At 40.1% G+C, this 20489-nt stretch overlaps 1 pseudogene; it reads right to left on the reverse strand.

The window, feature by feature from the left end:
* Nucleotides 1-20489, reverse strand: part of LOC128567445 (60S ribosomal protein L10a-like) — a 97113-nt pseudogene that overhangs the window by 73213 nt on the left and 3411 nt on the right.

Consider the following 20489-nt stretch of genomic DNA (forward strand, 5'->3'; position numbering starts at 1 on the left):
CCAAAAAGCAGCTGATTTATTCATCAGATCTGTGTACTAAATGAAATTGCCCAGATAAACAGATGGTCTGGTCAGGCTGGTATTTCACAGCAACATGTGTTTGTTTGGATAACACGATCATAAAGCTTTCACTCAAGGCCTAAAATTAAATTGTGGCTTTTGAATGTTACCTGGGGCTACACAAGAGAAAGCATTCAAATGTCATATTTATAGCTTGGTTTTATCAGTAAGTTCTACATGATTTTGTATATTCATTGATAAGAAGAACATAAAACATGCAAATGCTTTAGATATATATGTATGTCTGAGGGTATTGTATGTAAAAATCCAAACCCCAGGATTTTAATTTACATAAAAAGAGACAGATTAATGCATGACTTTGTACCTTATCAGACAAAATAAAATTAAAAAAAAAAACTTCACTGTCATTTGGAGCCTGAAATTTTACATTCCAATATAACAGTAGGCCAATGCTTTGGAATTCACTCTGCTACCTTTGCTACAGAACTACTGATAGTCACTGTATCTTAAAAAATTAAGAGGAGATAGGGAGAAAAGCACTCGATTTGTATAGCACTCTGCTCTTATTAATCTGATGTTTTAGCTCTGAATCTTTTTTTTTTTTTTGTAGAGACAGAGTCTCACTTTATCACCCTCGGTAGAGTGCCATGGCATCACACAGCTCACAGCAACCTCCAACTTCTGGGCTTAAGCGATTCTCTTGCCTCAGCCTCCCGAGTAGCTGGGACTACAGGCGCCCGCCACAACGCCCAGCTATTTTTTGGTTTGCAGTTCAGCCGGTGAATCTTAAAGTTATTCTCCTCAAGAGAGCCAAGAATGATGTTAGTAGGATGACATACTTAACCAAATGAGGAATAGGACCAATAAGACATAAAACCCAGTCAGTAATGTATAATTAATATATAGTTGTATAGTATTTTTTCTTATATATCATATTTATAAAGAATAAATAAGACTGACTTTTTTGTCTTATAAGAGTAAAACATTATTATTTGAAATATTTTAGTAAATCCCAATCTAGTTTTTGTGTTTATCCAAATACTACCCACATGAATAAAAAGAATGGCCATTTTTTGGTAATAGTGTAATGGCATTATGGAAATAACTTTTTCTATTTGTTATTATGGTGTTTTTTAAAATAAACATTTTGTTTTAATTATAGATTCACATGAAATTGGAAGAGACAGTACAGAGGGTTCTCTGCATATCCTTCCTCCAGTTTCGCCCAGTTGTAATAATGTCTTCTAAAACTATGGTCCAAGGTCACAGACAAGAAATTGACATGGTACAATTCATGCACTATTAAGATTTCATCAGTTTCACTTGCAGTCATTTGTGTGTGTGTGCATGTGTGTGTATGTATTTAGTTCAATACAATTTTATCACATGCATGGTTACTGTGACCACCACAATCAAATACCAAATAGTTCCTCCTAAGGATTCCTCAGGCTACCCTTTTATAGCTGCAGTCACTTCTCTCCCCTTCCCAATCTTTAACCCTGATACCCACTAATCTGTTCGCCACCTCTCTAATTGTTGTTGTTTCGTGTATTCTATGTAAATGGAATCATACAACATGTAATCTTTTGAGCTTGGCTTTTTAAACTCAGCATAATTCTCTTGAGATCTAAGTTGTAGCCCCTGGTATATTTAAACAAACTATCGCTTGTTTCCAGCTTTGGGTTATTATGAATAAAGCTGCTGTGAACAATTGTGTACAGATTTTGGGGTGAACATAAATTTTTATTTCTCTGTGATAAATGCCCAAGAGTACAATTGCTAAGTTTTATGGTAAGTACCTAATTGGTTCTGGAAGAAGCTTCATCTTCCTTTCCGGAGTGGTTACACTTCGTCACATTTCCACTAGCAATGTGTTGTTTTTATAATTTAAAATGAAAATCTACACATATTTGATAACCTATCTCAATTCAGGTTCTCAGAGAAGTCTTCTTTCCTCATTTTTATCTACGCTTACCTCTCTCTCAGCCCTCATAATATTTGACTCATTCATTCACATTTGTAGCCTTATAATACTTAATTATTTCTCATTTTAAAGCCTCATTTCAACTACATTGAAAACTCCCTGAGTGTTAGGATTATTATTCTCCTCTGGTGTTTTCCTTACAGATTCTAGAACAAAAAATAACAATCAGGAAATAGCCTTTGAATGATTAACGTCAAATAGGTAAAAAGCAATATGAATCAATAAGATATGCAATTGTTTCTAAACTTACCAACTTTCTGTTTAGAAGTAATGCTATCATAATTTCTGTAAATCCTAGAACCATTTTCACTAAACTGACTGTAGATACAGAAAACTAAATGTATGATTACCGTATGTTGTTTCCAAAATAACCTTGATACTTTATTTATGAATATGTTTAATCATCATAGAAATAACAAGATATTATATTATTTCTTTGATTAGAATTGTTTAATTAAATTACTGCTCTGTATTGCCTTTCTCCAGGCAGGTGTTTCTTGCCTCGCCTATCTGGCATAAATTGATGTAAGAGCAATGGTATGTTGGTGAATGTTTAACAACTGGTTCTTTGGAAGGGGGCAAAAGGGCCAATTTCTATAATATGAGTACTCCAACAATGGCCAATTTTATGCTAGCTTTTGATGCTATGGAGTGCAGATTTGGTGAGCCAGAATGAGCTAGCTCTAGTACACTAATGCTAGAGACATATGAAACTTAACTAATCAAACCTGCTATACAACTTACAGCTATATAGCAAAACTCAAATAAATCACCTGCATATGTACATTGAGTTTTTGAATGACTTCAGTCTCCAAAATCTATTCTCTCACCCGTAACATCTAATGTTTGTTACTCCCCCTGAAGTGGCCCACTCTAGGTATTTCTAAATACAGTCAAACTGGCATCTAAAATTAACCATCACAGCATTTTTAAAAATACTGAATGCTCTGTCTTGTGAGACCTAGAACAGTGCCTGTCACACAATAGGCATTCCGTAGACATGTGCCGAATGAATGAATACCTTTGTATCTGAGTCATTTTAATAAATAAGAATATGCAGGGCATTCTAGAAAGAAATCTATATAAGAACAATATTAAATATTTTTAAAAGAAAAGCAATGTGTTAATAAAAGTAATTCTTCAAAAATTAGCAACCAAATAAATATGAAATAAAATAATGGTTAATTAGAAGAGGTCAATATGTAATATAATGTGATTGATCTTGATCCTTTCCTATATACCTTTCAGATTCTGAGTGTCGAAGGTGCCAGTTCTCCAAATTAACAGCTAATAGATTTTTATCTTCAATAATGCTTTACATTTATGTGGCACTTTATACGAAGCTCCATTGTCACACTTAATAGTCATACTTGCTAAATAGAGTATTTTCTGTGCTTGCTATGAGGCTGTATGTTCGTGAATACAAAGGAAATGAAGATACTGTGGCAGAGAACGCTAGTTAACTTCCAAGATCCATTGCTACTTCTTCTCTAGAAATAAGAATACTAATTTTGAGCTGGGCATGGATGGCAAAGCTAGAAATCTATTTTCCCTAGCTCCCTTGCTGGTCAGTGTGATGATGTGATAAGTTTTAGTCAGTGGGATTTAAGTGATATAGTATAGACAACTCCTGCCTTAAAGGGAGGGGCGGAATATCCTGGTGCCCTTCCTATATCCAGTGCCTGGAATGCATACGTGATGGCTGGAGCCCTAGAAGTTATTTTAACCCCATGATAAAGAACCACAGTCATTTCCATCTTACTCCCTATTTCCAACACTTAGCACAAGAAATGATATGTGGATATGCAACAAATATACAAATGTTAAGAACTTTGTATGTAGATATATGTAGATATACAACAAATACTGATTGAATAAATGAATTAAACACTATTTCCTTTATCAATTTTTCTTTCACTTCTATTTTCTTCTTGGGAAGACTTAGACAACTATTTTCTAAGGAAGTAGTTAAAACAACAGAGATGCTAATGATCCACCATTGCAAATTTCTACGCCATACTCCAAATCATCTCTAGCCATTTACACAGTTAATTAGTTTTACAAAGGTATAAAATTAGTTGGAAGTGGCCAGTAGTAGTTTTTGAAGAATTTCTGACTGTAAGCCCTCACCATAGCATAAGAAACTCATGCAAGAAAATTTATATTAGTAGGTGGACATCAGATAATAGATGTAGAAGGACTAGACTCATACAATTCTATAATAATTTCAAAAAGCTAAGTTGAGGAGGGGAAGCAGAGGACCTGAGGATTGGAACTAGAGAGCAGAGAAAAACTAATCTCAGGAGGGAACTGAGGTATGTTACTGGGATGCAATCCAGGTCTCAGAAGCTGACAGGTAAGTGCTAGGTCTGAGGCGATAACTTTTATCCCTAAAGTTCTTAACAAGCGTCACTGAGTCACTAGAAATTTTTGCAGTCTTACAACTAACTTTACCTATAAGTTCATTTTGTAGTAGCTATCTCTTATCATTGCATATAACCTATTCTAAAGCTTTTGAGAAAAGATATAAATGCATTATATACCTACATAGTATATTTCTAAAAGATCATTTAGAAGATTCTAAATGTACAAACTTTCTAAATTCCTTAATAAATTGTTCAGGCAAAATAACATTAGTGTAGTAACAGAAAGATTTCAAGGCACTTTATACAAAGTAATAGCATATTGTTCCTAACTTACTGGTTTGGGAGATAATGCTTAGCAATGTCCAGTAAAATATTTTAAAATATTAGGCATACTCAGTCTTACTTGATCCCAGATGGACCCACTGTCTAATCTTCATAAAAGATGGATTTTTGTGTGTATGTTCAATGGTGGTATTTTTCTGCACTAGCTAATGCTGAGATTTCAGGAGAGAAATTTAGTGCTAGAAATATTTACTATAGTGCTGGCACATAAACCAAGAGCTATTAGACTTTAATGCTTTCCCCTCTAAACTTTTTATAGCCTTTCATTTTTAATCGCTGCCAATCTGCTGATTTTATTTTAAATAGATACTTCAAGGCTGTGCTTTGTCAAAACAGACAGATGTATCATTAAATTCCCTCCCAAATTACACATTAGGCAATGTCTTTGTTTCATGTGCTACTGAGGTATTTGAATTTGTTATAATCTGGAGTAAAAAGGAGGCCAGAGAGCCGATTTTCAGCGCAAAAAGCTCTATAATTTAGAACTGATTGTTTCAATTGCACACAGCTCTGTGAAATGCACATTGGCCAAAGTGAGGGTGGCCATGGTACTTTGTGCTCATTCTTGTGGGTCACTGTGGCGTGGTTTGGTTGGAAGAGTCCATATTAGAAGTCTCCAGGGTTGCTTTTTCCATCTATTAATCATCTCTTTAAAGAAAAGAGTGAGCAATAAATGGGTAATTTTCGAACATTTTTCAATTGGCTTATATGGTCGCTTCCAATTGCTGCTATAACAAATTACCACAAACTTGGTGGTTTAACAACACAACAGTATCTTACAGTTGTTAGGTCAGAAGTCTAAAATGAGTCCCACTGGGCTAAAATTAATGCATCAGCAGGGCTGCTTTTGTCATGGAGGTGTTAGGGGAGAATCTATTTCCTTGCCTTTTTCAACTTCTAAAAACTGTCTGCATACCCACGCTTGTGGTCCTTCCTCCATCTTCAAAGCCAGCTGGGCAGCATCTTCAGACTTTCTCTTACTATGACCTTCTCAACCCCATTTTTCACCTGGGAGAGCCCTTGGGATTACATTGAACTCACTCAGAAAATACAGGATAATTTCCTCATGGCAAGATACTTAACTCAATCACATCCACAAAGTCCCTCCTGCCACATAACGCCATATTTTCACAGGTTCTAGGGATTGGACATATTTGTGGGGCCAGTATTCTGCCTTCCACATATTATTTATCTAATGAATGCATATTAAGCCATTTCTGTGTGTAAGGCCCTTTTCTAAAAGTGAAAAAGCTCATGACAGATTTTCCTTCAGCCTGGATGTCCAAAAACTCATCTTTTAAATAAATAGGTCTAGTTAATAATTGTATTAAATGAGAAGAAATCCAACCATCTTGAGAAGAGGAACCCTCCCCCCACTTCCTGCTATAGCAGAGGCAGCTGAGTAAATTGAAGATCTAGGAGAACTAGATACACATTATTGCCCCAATGCACCAACCTGATGATACATGGGACAGTCATGGCACAATATTCTTCAGTGATCTTTCCATTGTTCATCACGTAAAAAAATTCAAGCCCTGAATCTCAGAATTAGGAGAGAAAATGCTTTAAAAAAGGGAGCCTGATACACCAAGGTTACTCTGTTTACCTGGGTCAAAGAAAAAGGGAGGGAGAGGCGATGGGGGAGGATGGGCGGAGGGAGGGTAATTGGTGGGACCACACCTATGGTGCATCTTACAAGGGTACATGTGAAACTTACTAAATATAGAATATAAATATCTTAACACAACAACTAAGAAAATGCCAGGAAGGCTATGTTAACCAGTGTGATGAAAACATTTCAAATTATATATAAACCAGTGTATGGTGCCTCATGACTGCATTAATGTGCACAGCTATGATTTAATAAAACAAACAAACAAAAAGACAAATTGGAATCTTCAGAAAAGGCATCTCTAGATGGAAAAATATGAAACCTGGCATTGAAGTCCCTGGAAATGGGAATAATGAAAAAATTTCTGTCAGCCCTGGCAGTTCCCATATTCTGTGAGTGGTGTGGCTTACCAAGTTGTATGAAAGGACTGTGCCACTCAGAGTAGGCCAAGCTAGTTAGTTGGTTTGAACATCATAGAAGAAGAATAGAAGAAAAGCAGAGCTTGCTTTCATGTAGAGCTGTCATTAGACGCCTGTGCATTGCTATTAGGAATCCTCACCAAGTCCTGGAAATTTTCTCTTCTCAAAGTGGCCCTACTTAACGCTAAATGTTTCCTTCTTTTTGCCGCTTCCATCGTACATTCCAACCTCCCTTTGTTACCTGAAGTTTGTCATGTGTGGGCCACTTATGCAGTAAGTGGAGGAATTTCCCATTATTGGTTCTGGAGGAACTTTACTCAGTCCCTTACAGGAGCTCCCTTATTACTCACCAGGAAAAGACAGAGACACTTTCACATGTCCTCCAAGTTCTTTGGGTCCCGTAACCCAGAAGACGGTGTTGTGGTCCTCACAAGCTTTTATGTTATCTGAGGCATTTTGATTCTCTCTAGGGGAGACGTGTGCTGCAGGCAGTGTCAGACTTTCTACTTTAAAGGTAGCTTTGTCTCTGCTTTCCCTTTGCCTTATTAAGATAAGAAAAAGGAATTCATATTTATTTCCGAAGTCTCTTTTTTGCCAGGTAAAATAGTAAACATTGATCAAAAATATTTTAGCTAATTTACCTGTTCATTCATTATTTACTAACTGAGAACCTACGATATACAAGACACTGGGTTTGGACATTTTTTAAAATTCAATTTTGAGTTTAAAGAAGATAGAAAATGGAAGAGACAAAAGTCCATAAAGAGGTTTGAGAAATGGCAATGCTATAACATCACCAACACAGTATGCCTTTGAGCAAATCCCGTCTTCTCTCTGGAACTTGGTTACCTCCATTCTGAAGGAGGATGGTGCTACTTATTCTCCAATGCCCACTTCAGCCCTGGATGCAAACAAATGTGAGCCCGGGGTGCAGAGCTCCAGGCGTGCCCTGTCTCAGCTAGCGATGGGAAATCACAGGAGAAGGCGGGATAGAAAGGGTCCTTTGAATTTTTTGGATTAAAAGCTGCTACACTGTAAGGGGAACATTCCTTTACTTCTCCCAAATAAAAACTTTCTCCCTCTTGTATGATGCCAGGAATAAGAGATATAACCTGATAAAAGTAAACCCAAGCACATAAACAAAATTATATATAAATAGAATATGGTAATAATTTTTAGAAAACTATTTTTAAGTTACAAAGGTAGCACATACTTATCTCAAATTTTGAAAATAATGAAAAGCAAAGGGGAATGGTATACAATTTAACTATAACCCCACTGGTTAGAACTATGCACTGTTGGCATTTTAGCGTGTTTCTCTATAGTACTTTATGGGCCCAAATAAAACTGGAAATACTTTTCATATAATACATTTTTATGTGACATCACATTGTCAAAATTTATAAAATAATGCATATCTATTGTGATAATTTTGGAAACTACTTAAAAATGTAAAGAGGAAAAAGATCATCTTGATCATTATCTTGATTCTTAGACATGAATTTTATCTCTTTTCTATTTTGTGCTTCTTGCTTTTTTTCTCAAAGATCTCATTGGAGACTCAGCATTATTTGTCTGCAGCAGTGTTTCTACAGAGATGTGTGATATTCTCCTCTTTAAGCACAGGTAAAACAGCATGTGGTTCCTGCCCCGTGGACACTTCTCTTGGCTGGTGCAGTGATTAACCCGGCATCAATTACACTAAGTGCTATTTAAGGGGCGAGAACATGCCACCTGGAAATTAAGCCGTTAGCACTAAATTAAGGTCATTGTGAAAGAGTCAAGCAACCTTTTAGACACAAATAACTCTTCTCTGTCTTTCTGCTTTCCACAGAGATTTGATTCATCCAAGTTAAACTGAGTTGGTCAGGTAGATATCTGAACAGACGTGGCCACCAGAACCACTTTTCCTTTCCAGACACTGCCACTCTGCCAAGGTGGTGGGTGCTGTGCTGCAGTGTAAGGTTCTCAAAGAATTCACTCCTTGACAAAAGAAATATATTTGCAGTGCCTGTTATTTGTACTCCTTATTAAGCTCTGTGTGTGTATATGTGTGTCCATGTACGCTGCGAAACTTTATAGACACTTAGGCATTTCTAAGTATTTAAGCACAAGTCATAGTATTATTTACTGAGGTAATTTATAAAGGGATTACAATCCAGAATACATTCTTTTTATGGTGAATGTGTGCATCAATATGGGTAACTGTAATTATCTTCTTACATAAAAGGTTTTAAAATATTAATTTATAATATTCATCTATTTATTAATATTTATTAAGAGCACTCTATGTGTCAGATCTTCTATTAGGTACTGGAGCCAGAGCAGTGAACAAAGGGACAAAATACCTACCCACCTAGAGTTTATGCTTAGGAGAGGGAGGCAAGCAAAACGTAAACAGATAAATAAGATATATTAAATGTCAATAACTGCTTGGGAGACACGATGAAAAGGGATGGGGAGTTTGTACCGATGTGGGGAGGTGCTGGTGGGTGTATCAGTCTGCGCTGCTGTAACAAAATGCCTTAGACTATGTAGCTTATACATAACAGAAATTTATTTCTCACAGTTCTGGAGGCTACTGGTCTGTGGTCGAGGAGCCGGCAGACCTGACGTCTGCTGAGCATCGCTTTCTGCTTCCCGGAGCGTGCCTTATTGCTGCATCCTCTGGAGGGGATGATTGCTGTGTCCTCACATGGCAGAAGGGTAGGAGAGCAAAAGGCCGAGCTAGTTCCCACTAGCCCTTTTATAAGGTACTAATAAATAGATTTATGAGGGAGAATCCCTCGTGGCCAATCACTTCCTAAAGTCCACGCCTCATACCACTGTTGCCTTGGGAATTAAGTTTCAACATGAATTCTGGAGGGGGCACAAACATTTAAACCATAGCACCCTGTAGCAGACCATATAGTTTTATGGGAAGGAGAAGTGAGAGCTAAGCTCAGAACACTCTGCAATTATAATAAACACCTGTAACAACTCCGTAATATAACACCTTGGTGATAAGGGCATGGGGAAGGGATTCGGTGATCCTTAACACAGAGCTCACGAGACGAGAACGTCAGTGCTTGGCAGTCTCTACACCTGTGGTGTGCGTAGCCATGGGATTACGTCTATAAGTAGCCGCAGGAGAGGTGAGTTGAGGAGCCTGCATGCTGTTCTTTCACGGACTGGCTCACTCTGACTCTTTCACTTCTGCTCTCAGGGCGTCTGCCTGGTGTCTCTCTAAGACTGCTCAGCTTTGCTCTGGTATTAAGACTGGTTCTCTGGCTCAAAGACTGTGTTTCTCTCTTTCTCTCTCCCTTCTGCTAAGGCGAATAGCCCTCAGGCACCAAAGAGTAATTGTTCCCAAGCAAGATAGCGTCTCCAGACAATAGATAAGCTGGGACAGAGACCTGGCCAGTCCCCACTGACAGCACTCTACCCCTGTTCCCCCCAAATCCATCATGTCCTCCTCACATACAAAATACATTTATTACATTCCATTAGACCCCAAAGTCTCAACTCACTCTAATATCAATTTCAAAGTCCCAAGTCTCACCTAAATATGGGTGAAACTCAAGGTATGATTCATCCTAACATAAAGTTCCTCTCCAGCTGTGAGCATGGAAAATCAAACAAGTTATGTGCTTCTAGAATACAGTTGTGGGGCAGGCATAGGAGAAACATTTCCATTCCAAAAGGGAGAAATAGGGAACAAGAAAGGAATAGTGCTTCCCAACCAAATTCAAAACCCAACAGGGCTTGAGAATTCCTTCTTTGAGTCTATGACCTATGTTCTAGACAACACTGAAGTGGGTGTTAGACCCCCAAAGACTGGGCAGCCCTACCCCCATGACTTTGCTGGCCACAGCTTACAATACACCTCTCCACGGTTAGAATCTGGTGCCTGTGACTCCAGGTTGGGGTTGCTGGCCGGTAGCTACATAGATCTGGGCTCTCAGAAGCAGCCCTGCCCTGTGGCTCCACTAAACATTGCCCTAGAGCAGTGGTTCCCAACCTTCCTAATGCCTTCTAATGCTGCGACCCTTTAATACAGTTCCTCATCTTGTGGTGACCCTCAACATAAAATTTTTTTGTTGCTACTTCATAACTATAATTTTGCTACTGTTATGAATCGTAATGTAAATATCTGATATGCAAGATGTATTTTCATTGTTACAAAGGGGTAGCAACCCACAGGTTGAGAACCCTTGCCCTAGAGCAGGCATCCTCAAACTGCGGCCCGCAGGCCACACAAAGTGGTGTGAATTGTATTTGTTCCCGTTTTGTTTTTTACTTCAAAATAAGATATGTGCAGTGTGCATAGGAATTTGTTCATAGTTGTTTTTTTTTTGTTTTTTTTTTTAACCATAGTCCAGCCCTCCAGCAGTCTGAGGGACAGTGAATTGGCCCCCTGTTTAAAAAGTTTAAGGACGCCCGCCCTAGAGGGAGCTCTCGGCAGTAGCCCTGCCCTGGTAGCAGGTCTCTGCCTAGGCCCCAAGGCTCACTGATGTATCCTTTGAAATCTAGGTGGAGATAGTCATACCTCACCAGCTCTATACATACGGGCAGAATTGGCACCAAAGTTTACTGTTTCTACTGTCTGGGGAGGAATCCAAGCTAAACCTGGGCTTGGTGACTCACAGCTTGGGTGACCAAGGATCTCTTTACCTGAAGGTATGGAACAAAAACAAGATGTGGTCCTGGACAATGGGCCTCAAGGTTCTGTGGGTGGCCTTGGCCCCTCTTTTCAAACCTTATGCCCATAAGACCCTGGCTTTCTGGGCTGGTAACACATGGAGCTGCTGTGAAGAATGACCCCAGATGAATGACCCCAGATGAATTCCTCTGGGGTCATTTATCCTTTATCCTGACGTAAAGCATCTGGCTTCTTTCTATCTGTACTAATCTCCCTATCAAATGTATTCTTTCTCAAACATGCCTTCTTAATTCTTTACAACTTGGCCAGGCTGAAATTTTCCAAATCTTTTTAAGTTCTGCTTACCTGTTGATTATAAATTTAGTCATAGATTAATTTCTCTCTTTTCACATTTTACCATAAGCAGTCAGGAGAAGCCATGTAGCATCCTGAACACTTTGCTTAGAGATTTCTTCTGATGAATATCCTAGTACATCACTTATAAGTCTGCTTTCCATATCACATTAGGAAGAGGACACAATTCAGCCTATTTCTTTGCCACTGTATAGTAAGAACAGCCTTTAATCCAGTTTCTAATACCTTATTCCTTGTTTCCAATTGAGACTTCCTCAAAATTGTCTTTACCACCCATATTTCTACTAGCATTCTGATTGTGACCAATTAAGTAATCTCTAAGAAGATCAATTCTCTCTGTAGCTCTTGTGGATTCCTCCCCAGAATCACCCCTAATGCTACCTTTATAACAATAGTGGCCTTTTCTGACATATACCTCCAAACTCTTCCAGCCTCTACCCATTATCCAGTTCCAAACTGCTTCCATATTTTTAGGTATTTATTATGGCAACACCCAACTTCTCAGTACCAATTTCTATCTTAGTTCAGGCTGCTATAACAAAATACCATAGACTGGTGATTTACAAATAATAAGAATTTATTTTTCACAGTTGTAGAGGTTTGGGAGTCCCAGAGCAAGGCACCAGCAGATCTGGTGTCTGGTAAAGGCCTCTGTTTACTTCTCTTTTTTTTAATTTTTATTTTATTATTATTTTTTTGAGGCAGAGTCTCATTGTGTCACCCTTGGTAGAGTGCCGTGGCATCACAACTCACAGCAACCTCTAACTCTTGGACTGAAGTGATTCTTTTGCCTTAGCCTCCCAAGTAGCTGGGACTATAGGCGCCCACCACAATGCCCGGCTATTTTTTGTGTTGTAATTGTTTAGCTGGCCAGGACTGGGTTCAAACCCGCCATCCTCAGTGTATGTGGCTGGTACTGTAAGCCCTATGCTACAGGCACTGAGCAGACGACCTCTATTTTTACCGTGGAACCTTCTTGCTGCTTCCTCACATACAAGAAGGGGAAGGAAAAAGAGGTGAACAACTCCCTTACACCTTTCGTATTAGGTCACTAATTCTACCCACAAGAGTTCTACCTTCATGAAAATCACCCCTAAAGACCCCATGGCTTAATATTATCACATTGGGGATTGAGTTTCAACATGTGAATTTTTAGGGTGACACATTCAGACCTAGCAATGGGGAAGGGCTGGGGGGATGGCTATTTTAAGTAGTGTGGTTAAGAAAGGCCTGTTCATATGTGTGAGAAATAATGTATACCATAGACATGAGGCATGATTATGAGACATGTGAACAGAGACCCACAGAACATGAGGAAGGGACTCAGGCAGGATCTGGAGGAGGAGTGATCCTGGGAAAGGGATCAGCATGAGTCAGATATGAGCTTGAAGTATGCGAGGAAAATCAAGGAGGCCGATATGGCTATGATAGGGGAACAATGATAAAAAGTGAGATCAGAGAGGAAGCAAAGGTCTTATTATACTGTGGTCTCCCATGTTAATGGCATTTCCTCCAGATGCTGTGTGCATGTCAGTTCACTCATACTTTGGCTAACCGTGTGTGCTTTGATTCCTGGGAAAAACCATACAAGAGACAGTCCAGCCAAATGGGTTGAAGGTCATTTGTTCTCCTGTTTTGATAAGCTGGGTGGGTGAATTAGTGCATTAGTTTTCCACTGCTGCATAATAAATCACCACAAATTTGCTGGTTAAAAGAGTGCCCGTTTGTCTCCTACAGTTTCTATAGGGCACGGCCTACCCACGGCTTAAGTGAATGCTCTCCTCCTCTCAGGGTCTTATCAGCCCAAATCAAGGGTTTGTCTGGTCTAGGCTCTTACCTGGAGGTTATGGGCTCACAGTCTGCCTCCAAGTTCATTCAGATGGTTGGCCAAATTCAGCTTCTTGCTCCTAGAGGCCTGATACTTATTTCCTTGTCAGCCATCAGCCAGGGGCCACTCAGCCAGATTCCCCATAGTTCCTCCCCACATGGTACCCTCCACCTTCAAGGCCAAGAACAGAGAATCTTCCTTACATCAGGTCCCTCTCACAGTTCCAATCTTTTTTGCTGGGAAGAACCCAGTTCCTCTTAAAGGCTCATATGATTAGGTCAGGCCCACTAAGGATTACATGTATCTCCTTGTCTTAGAGTAAATTGATTAAGAAAATTAATTACATCTGCAAAATCCCTTCACAGCGGTACCTAGATTAGTGTTGAATTGAATTATGGAAGAAGTTGTGTATACATCAGAGGGCAGGAATCTTGGGAGACATATTAGAATTCTGCCCAGCAAGCTGGGAAAACCTACAACTAGCACACACTGCACTGCATTAGGAAGGGGACATTTGTGGCTCAAAGTTCTTAGGTGCACTCAGCCTTAAGTCACCTAATTTTAGGCTGAGAGTATGTAAAGTGGGCAAGGTTGAAGAAAGTAGGAGTTTTAACAATCTTTACTCTGAATCACTGCTGATAGAAGTGTGGGAAGTGGGAGGAGGAGGCTTGCATTTGTTGAACAATATCATGCCCTACTCTATTAAGCAGGAGCATGTATTAATAGGGAGGCTAAGGAGACTGTGCATCGGGGAAAGAAACACAGAATCATGAGTAGCCTAAATAGTTATGAGTAGCCAGGTCATGAGTAACTTGGACAGTGGAGCAGAGAAAATGAGAAGAGTGCGGATAACACCTAGGAAGAGGTGCAGCCAGGCTAGCCTTGGTCTTTCCAAAGCCTGGTGGAGGTCCAGTAACCGAGTGCTATTCAGAGTATGGACCCCATGGGAGCTTGTGAGCCATGAAGAGTCTCAGGCCCCACCTCAGGCCTCCTAAGTCAGAATCTGCATTTTATCAAGGTCCTCAGGTTACTTCTATGCACACTAACATTTGGGAAGTTCTCACATCCTCAGCAAACTGGGATGGTAGATCACCCAACTTCCTATCACCCAAGGCACAGTTTGTTGCGATTATATGCACCTGCTGGTTGCCACTGTTCTGGCCCCATGCAGTTCCCTCCAGCACCTTCACTGCCCAGCTCTGGGACAATATCACAACACCAGGCTGCTCACAGTAGCGGATCTTTAGAAAATAACCTGAGATCTGTTGGGATAACAAACAGCACTTCATACAAATATCCAGCCAGAATTATGTATGACCGTTGCTATCATAACCACCCAGAATGCATGTTGGACCAGAAAACTTGTGAGGCAGGGCTCAATCTGCCCAAGTTGCCCAGGCAGAAAAGTCCTCCTGAGAAGCCAAACACTGTGAGGGACGGTCCCCTGGGAACTGGCCAGACTGGAAGGAGACCTCTGTCTTGTGAGCTGCTTCTCTAGTTCTTTGGAAATAATGAATGTGTCTATCAGGATGTGACTAAATGGCTAGAAGTTACAAAGCTGAGTGCCAATGGAGGGCCTGTCCCCATCTAAATAAACCCACCCAGAGCCTACACACACACACACACGAAATCCCAAACTCAGTAAATGACCAGGTCACTCTGGAAGCAAAACCTCCTTCCTCTCCCAGCATGATGCGTCAGGCATCCGGAATGTTGAGATGACAATAGAAACGTTTACAGATGAATGCGGTGGACTAGGGGTCAGTTCAGTGCTAGGTGTTTACTGTATTCTCTCCTGTAAGCCTCACAATTATAGGCAGTAGCTTAGTCCACAGATGGAGAAATTGGGGTTCAGAAAGAAAATAACAGAGAGCAAGCAGCAGTCCCAGCACTCTCAGCTGGCTCTTTCTGACACCAACCCCTGCTTTAATCTGAGTTTGCCTTGGCCACCCACCCCGAGCCCCCTTATAAGAACAATCTCTCCAGGGGTGCATTTTCCAGCACAGGGTGCATTTGTAGGCATCACATCTGAGATCGCAGCCCAGAAGACCCAACTTTTAAAATAAGAGTTCTGAGTACATTGGATACTTTTTTTTCCATTACAAGAATGGAAGAAACTATGAAATTAATTTTTGGCTTTCATATGAAAGCTGTAACCCAGTTATAACCTAAGAATATGGGGAATGGGGAGAGGGAGGAGAGGGAAGGGGGAGGATGGGTAGAGGGAGGATGATTGGTGGAACTACACCTGAGGTGCATCTTACAAGGGTATATGTGAAACTTAGTAAATGTAGAATATAAATGTCTTAACACAATAACTAAGAAAATGCCAGGAAGTCTATATTAACCAGTGTGATGAAAATGTGTCAAACTGTTTATAAAAACCAATGTATGGTACCCCATGATTGCATTAATATACACAGCTATGATTTAATATTAATAAAAAAATAAGAGTTCTGGGTTGGAGGAGGTAATGAATAAGAAATATATTTAAAATTTTGAAATTCCTATAATTATTCATACTCTTAGTACCCTATCAAGAATTATATGAGGGAATGCCAAGTTTAACAAATACAGGAATGATTTACAATTTTTACTTGTTCAATATTATATTCATTATATCCACAGCAACTTTGTAGTGTATGTGGAAGAGATACTCTTTTTCTATATACAGATAAGTAAACTGAAAAAGTGAAGCAGGATTTTCCCAAAGTCGTAAAGCTGGGATGTGGTCAAGAACGCAAACCTAGGCAACCTGTGCTCTTCCTATGAGGCCACAAATGTACTTGCAAGTGGGATTGTGTGTGTCCCATTTCACAGCTCACCAATATGGAGCAATGTGGTGGGGAAATAGTGCCCCATGTAAGGTGTGTCAACATGATAGGTTCAAGTGATTATTGACTTTGTTAGTACCATGCATGTAACAGCAGTTCAAAGCTTGTAGAATATTTTCACGTAAATTATAATGCTTCATATACATAGCAACTTTGGGAAGAAGAGCAAGATCGAAGCCACTAGTCACAGGTGGCTACTAAGCACTTGAAGTGTGACCAGCTGAAATTGAGATGTGCTGTTTTGGGCAGGGAGCATTCAATGCTTTTCAGTCATGCTGGGATGGTTCATTTTAAGTGTCAACTTGACTGGAGTGACGCCTAGACAGCTGGTAAAGCATTATTTCTGGATGTGCCAGTGAGGGCATTTCCAGAGGAGACAGGCATCTGAATTGGTGGACTTAGAGGGGAAGATGTTCTTGCAATGTTGTTGGGCATCATCATTTGGACCAAGCAAAAAGGCAGAGGAAAGGTGAATTTACCCTCTTTCTCCTGGAGCTGAGTCATCTTTCTTTCCCTGGCCTTCGGACATCAGAATTTCAAGTTCTTTGGTATTTGGACTCTGGGACTTGTAGTAATGGCCTCCAGGTTCTCAGGCCTTTGACCTCAGACTGTGAGTTACACCATCCACTTTCCTGATTCTAAGAGTTTTGGACTTGGACTGAGCCACAGTACACCCTCCCTGGGTCTCAACTTGCAGGCCTATGCTGGGACTTCTCAGCCTCCTTAATCTATGGGGTGAACTCTGCTGATAAATCCCCTCTCATCTATCTATCTATCTATCTCTACTATCTGTCATCTACCATCCATCCATCCTGCTGATTCTGTCTTTCTGGAGAGCCCTGATTAATAAATACACATGCCATGAGCAGAATAACTAAGGCAAAATAGTGAACCTATGGTTTAACACTCCCATTCAACACATGTCCAGCATTGAAGTAGATGAGAGGAACAAGATTGTCTGTATTGATGTGTAAATATGTAACATATATGTGACACATAAATATGTGACAAATGGTGAATGGTGATGAGCATTGTATTTGTGTGTGAGTGTGGGGGGCTTTGTGTGTGTGTGTGAGTACTGTGTGCATTGTGTATGTGTGTAGTGGGGCTGGAGGGTCTTGGCATGGTCATCCAGGAGTATTTTATAAAACTTCAGTTATCTGTATGTTCACAGCCCTCTGAATTCTGCCTGTACAATCAATATTTTAAGTATGTCTACATAAAACTGGGTGGCTTTTGATTTTTAATGGCTACATGTTATTTCTAGATGTGCCAGTGATCTTATAGGGGGAAAGTTTTGATTAAACCAAATGACAAATAGCTCTAATAACCTCTCTTATCCTTTAAGTTAAAAACGTTTCAAAAGCCACACTGGAATTCCTCTTGGTGTTACTTCTGGCTAAGCTCAGTTAACGCAGCTCTCCCCTTTTCCCCAGTGTTTTGCGGAGGGATTCTCCCTGTGCCCTCACAACAGCCTCTGAGGATTACCTAGGACAGTCCACTTTCTCTTTTTTTCTTCCCTTCTCTCTTCCCCTCCCCTCTTTTTATCATTTTCTTGCAATCCCATTTGGCTTTCAGGTGCTTGCTTCCAGAGGTGTATCTTGAGTCTCTGAGCTTGGACAAGCTGGGCATAGTATTTGTGTGTAGTCCTTAAGAAGGGAAGTGAGCTGCTCTGAGGGGAGAGTGCCTCTTTATTGTGGTGTCTTCTTTAGTACAGTGGAATGTAGAGCGCAGCTATGAAAAACCTTCCTGGTGCCTGCTGTGCTGGAGCTCCCTCAGATAAGAAGCACGGATATCAAGTGGGCATTCTTCCCAGGGAAGTCCTCCCAGCCAAATCACATGCATCTCTCTCTTAGTGTTAAGTTATTATTATTTTTTAGCCTCCTGCCTCTCCTTAAATCCAACATTATCTTACAGCCCATCTGGGGAACTCAGCCTTTATTTTACAATTTGCAAAAAAATTATGAAAACAGTTAGATGGGGAATTCCTTTATAATCACTTTAGAAGGCATATTGTTAGGATGGCAAAAACTGCAGTTTTCAAACAAAAGCCAAGAAACTGGTTGGTCTGAGGAGCAGTTGACCCCTGGGGAAAGCATTGTGCGGTGTGATTTTGAAGGATGGGGTGCTGGGTCTGTATCTTCTCAAATTCTATTTTTCTTTTTTTTATTGTTGGAGATTGATTGAGGGTACACAGAACCAGGTGACATTGATTGCTTTTGTTAAATAAGGACCCTCTTATATCTGTGTCCCACCCCCAAAAGGTGTACCACACCCCTTGACCCTCCATCACCTCCCTCCTTCCCTTTCTCAGCTCACCCCACCCCTACCCCCCACTGTGTACTAGGACTTAATTGTCTTCATATCAGAATTGAGTACATAGGATTCTTATGTCTCCATTCTTGTGATGCTTTACTAAGAATAATGTGTTCTACATCCATCCAGGTTTATACAAAGGATGTAAAGTCTCTATCTTTTGTTGTGGCTGAATAATATTCCATGATATACATATACTACAGCTTGTTAATCCATTCCTGGGTTGGTGGGCATTTAGGCTGTTTCACATTTACAGCTCAATTTACAATGATCAAATTCTACTTTTTAAAAATAAAAGTGCATTTGTTTTCTCCTTAATATGAAAACAATGCATGCTTTAAACATGTGGTAAAATGGTTTCCCTCTCACTCAGAGTAAAAGCCCCAATCCTTCCCCAGGCATATACGAATTGTGCAAATGGACCCTTCACTTTTCTGACCCAATCTCTTTCTCTTCTCCCCATTGCTCACTCTGCACCAGGTGTATTGTTCCCTTATTCAGACTAAGAATGTTCCTGTCTCCAAGACTCACACGGGGAGAAAACTCTTCTTCCAGATAGCTCTATGACAATCTCATTTCTTTCATATTTATGCTCAAATATCACTACTTAACCAATGAGGCTTTTCCCTGCTGCCATATATTAACCCCCCACACACAACCCTCTGTCCTCTTTGCCCCTCCTTTTAATGACAGCACTCATAACCATCTGATACATCATATTTTTACTTGTTTATAATCTTTCTTTTTTTCACCTTTCCAGAAGTTCCTAATACTACTTAGCACTGGCAGTCAGAGGTGTTCTACCAATGTTCTTTGTATGGTTGAAGGCATGTTGCTCATGAATTCCTGGGAAAGAACTGTGCTTTTTCCACCCAGATGAGTATATGGCTTACTAGTACTTAGTTTACATCAAGAACCAGGATATCCCAATATTTGTAAACAGATCAGAAGCATGTAGATTGCCTGTCAAGGTTTGCTGTGACAGTTTATCAGTCAAGGTTTGCCTCACAAAATAGAAACTCTGTCAGATATTTGAAGTAGGAAGAAGTTTAATTAAAGGAATCGTAGTCTAGCACAATTGAAATTTTTTGTTGGGAGGCTAGGAGAGCAAAGGTGAGCAAAGTTGCTTTCAGGAAACCCAGAAGAACACACTGCTCAGAATCATCCCCAGCAATCTTGGCTGACTCCTGTGAGGAGTGGGTGCTCTCAGGAGGATGCCTGAAAGCCTCAGGTAAAATCCCCACCACATTCAGCATCTACTGATACTCACACCAATCTACAGCTGCCCATTTGGGGAAAATAGGCTCTTCTATCTACTGTATCTTAAACCAGTGCTTCTCATTGGCCAAATCCCATTGGGCCCTCTGGCAAGGGAATTTGGGAATGGTGGTTTCCGAACTTCTCAACCCTGCGGTACTGAGGAACACATAGAAGGGTGGATTGGTTCAGATTTTCACAAACCATGTCCTTTGTTTATTCCTTGATTAGGGAACTTCTCTAATTTTATGACTGGTATAGTTTATTCCTGCCAGTCCTCGGCCATCTGACACATTGCAATAGTGAATTTTAAAATATTAACTCAGGGGACCTGGAACTACTCCAGCGAAGGTCATTAGGCCCACCTCCATTCTTCTTCAGTGCCCGCGGTAATACTTCCAAATGTGCCTCTGGAAATGACTGTTCAGGAACACGCTGGACTGCGGGATTCTTAACTCCTCCAATGCAGGGTGTGTTTGTACCCTGTTTCCCGGAAAATAAGACAGTGTCTTAT

This window comes from Nycticebus coucang, chromosome 16, assembly GCF_027406575.1.
Source record: "Nycticebus coucang isolate mNycCou1 chromosome 16, mNycCou1.pri, whole genome shotgun sequence".
In the NCBI taxonomy this organism is placed as follows: Eukaryota; Metazoa; Chordata; class Mammalia; order Primates; family Lorisidae; genus Nycticebus; species Nycticebus coucang.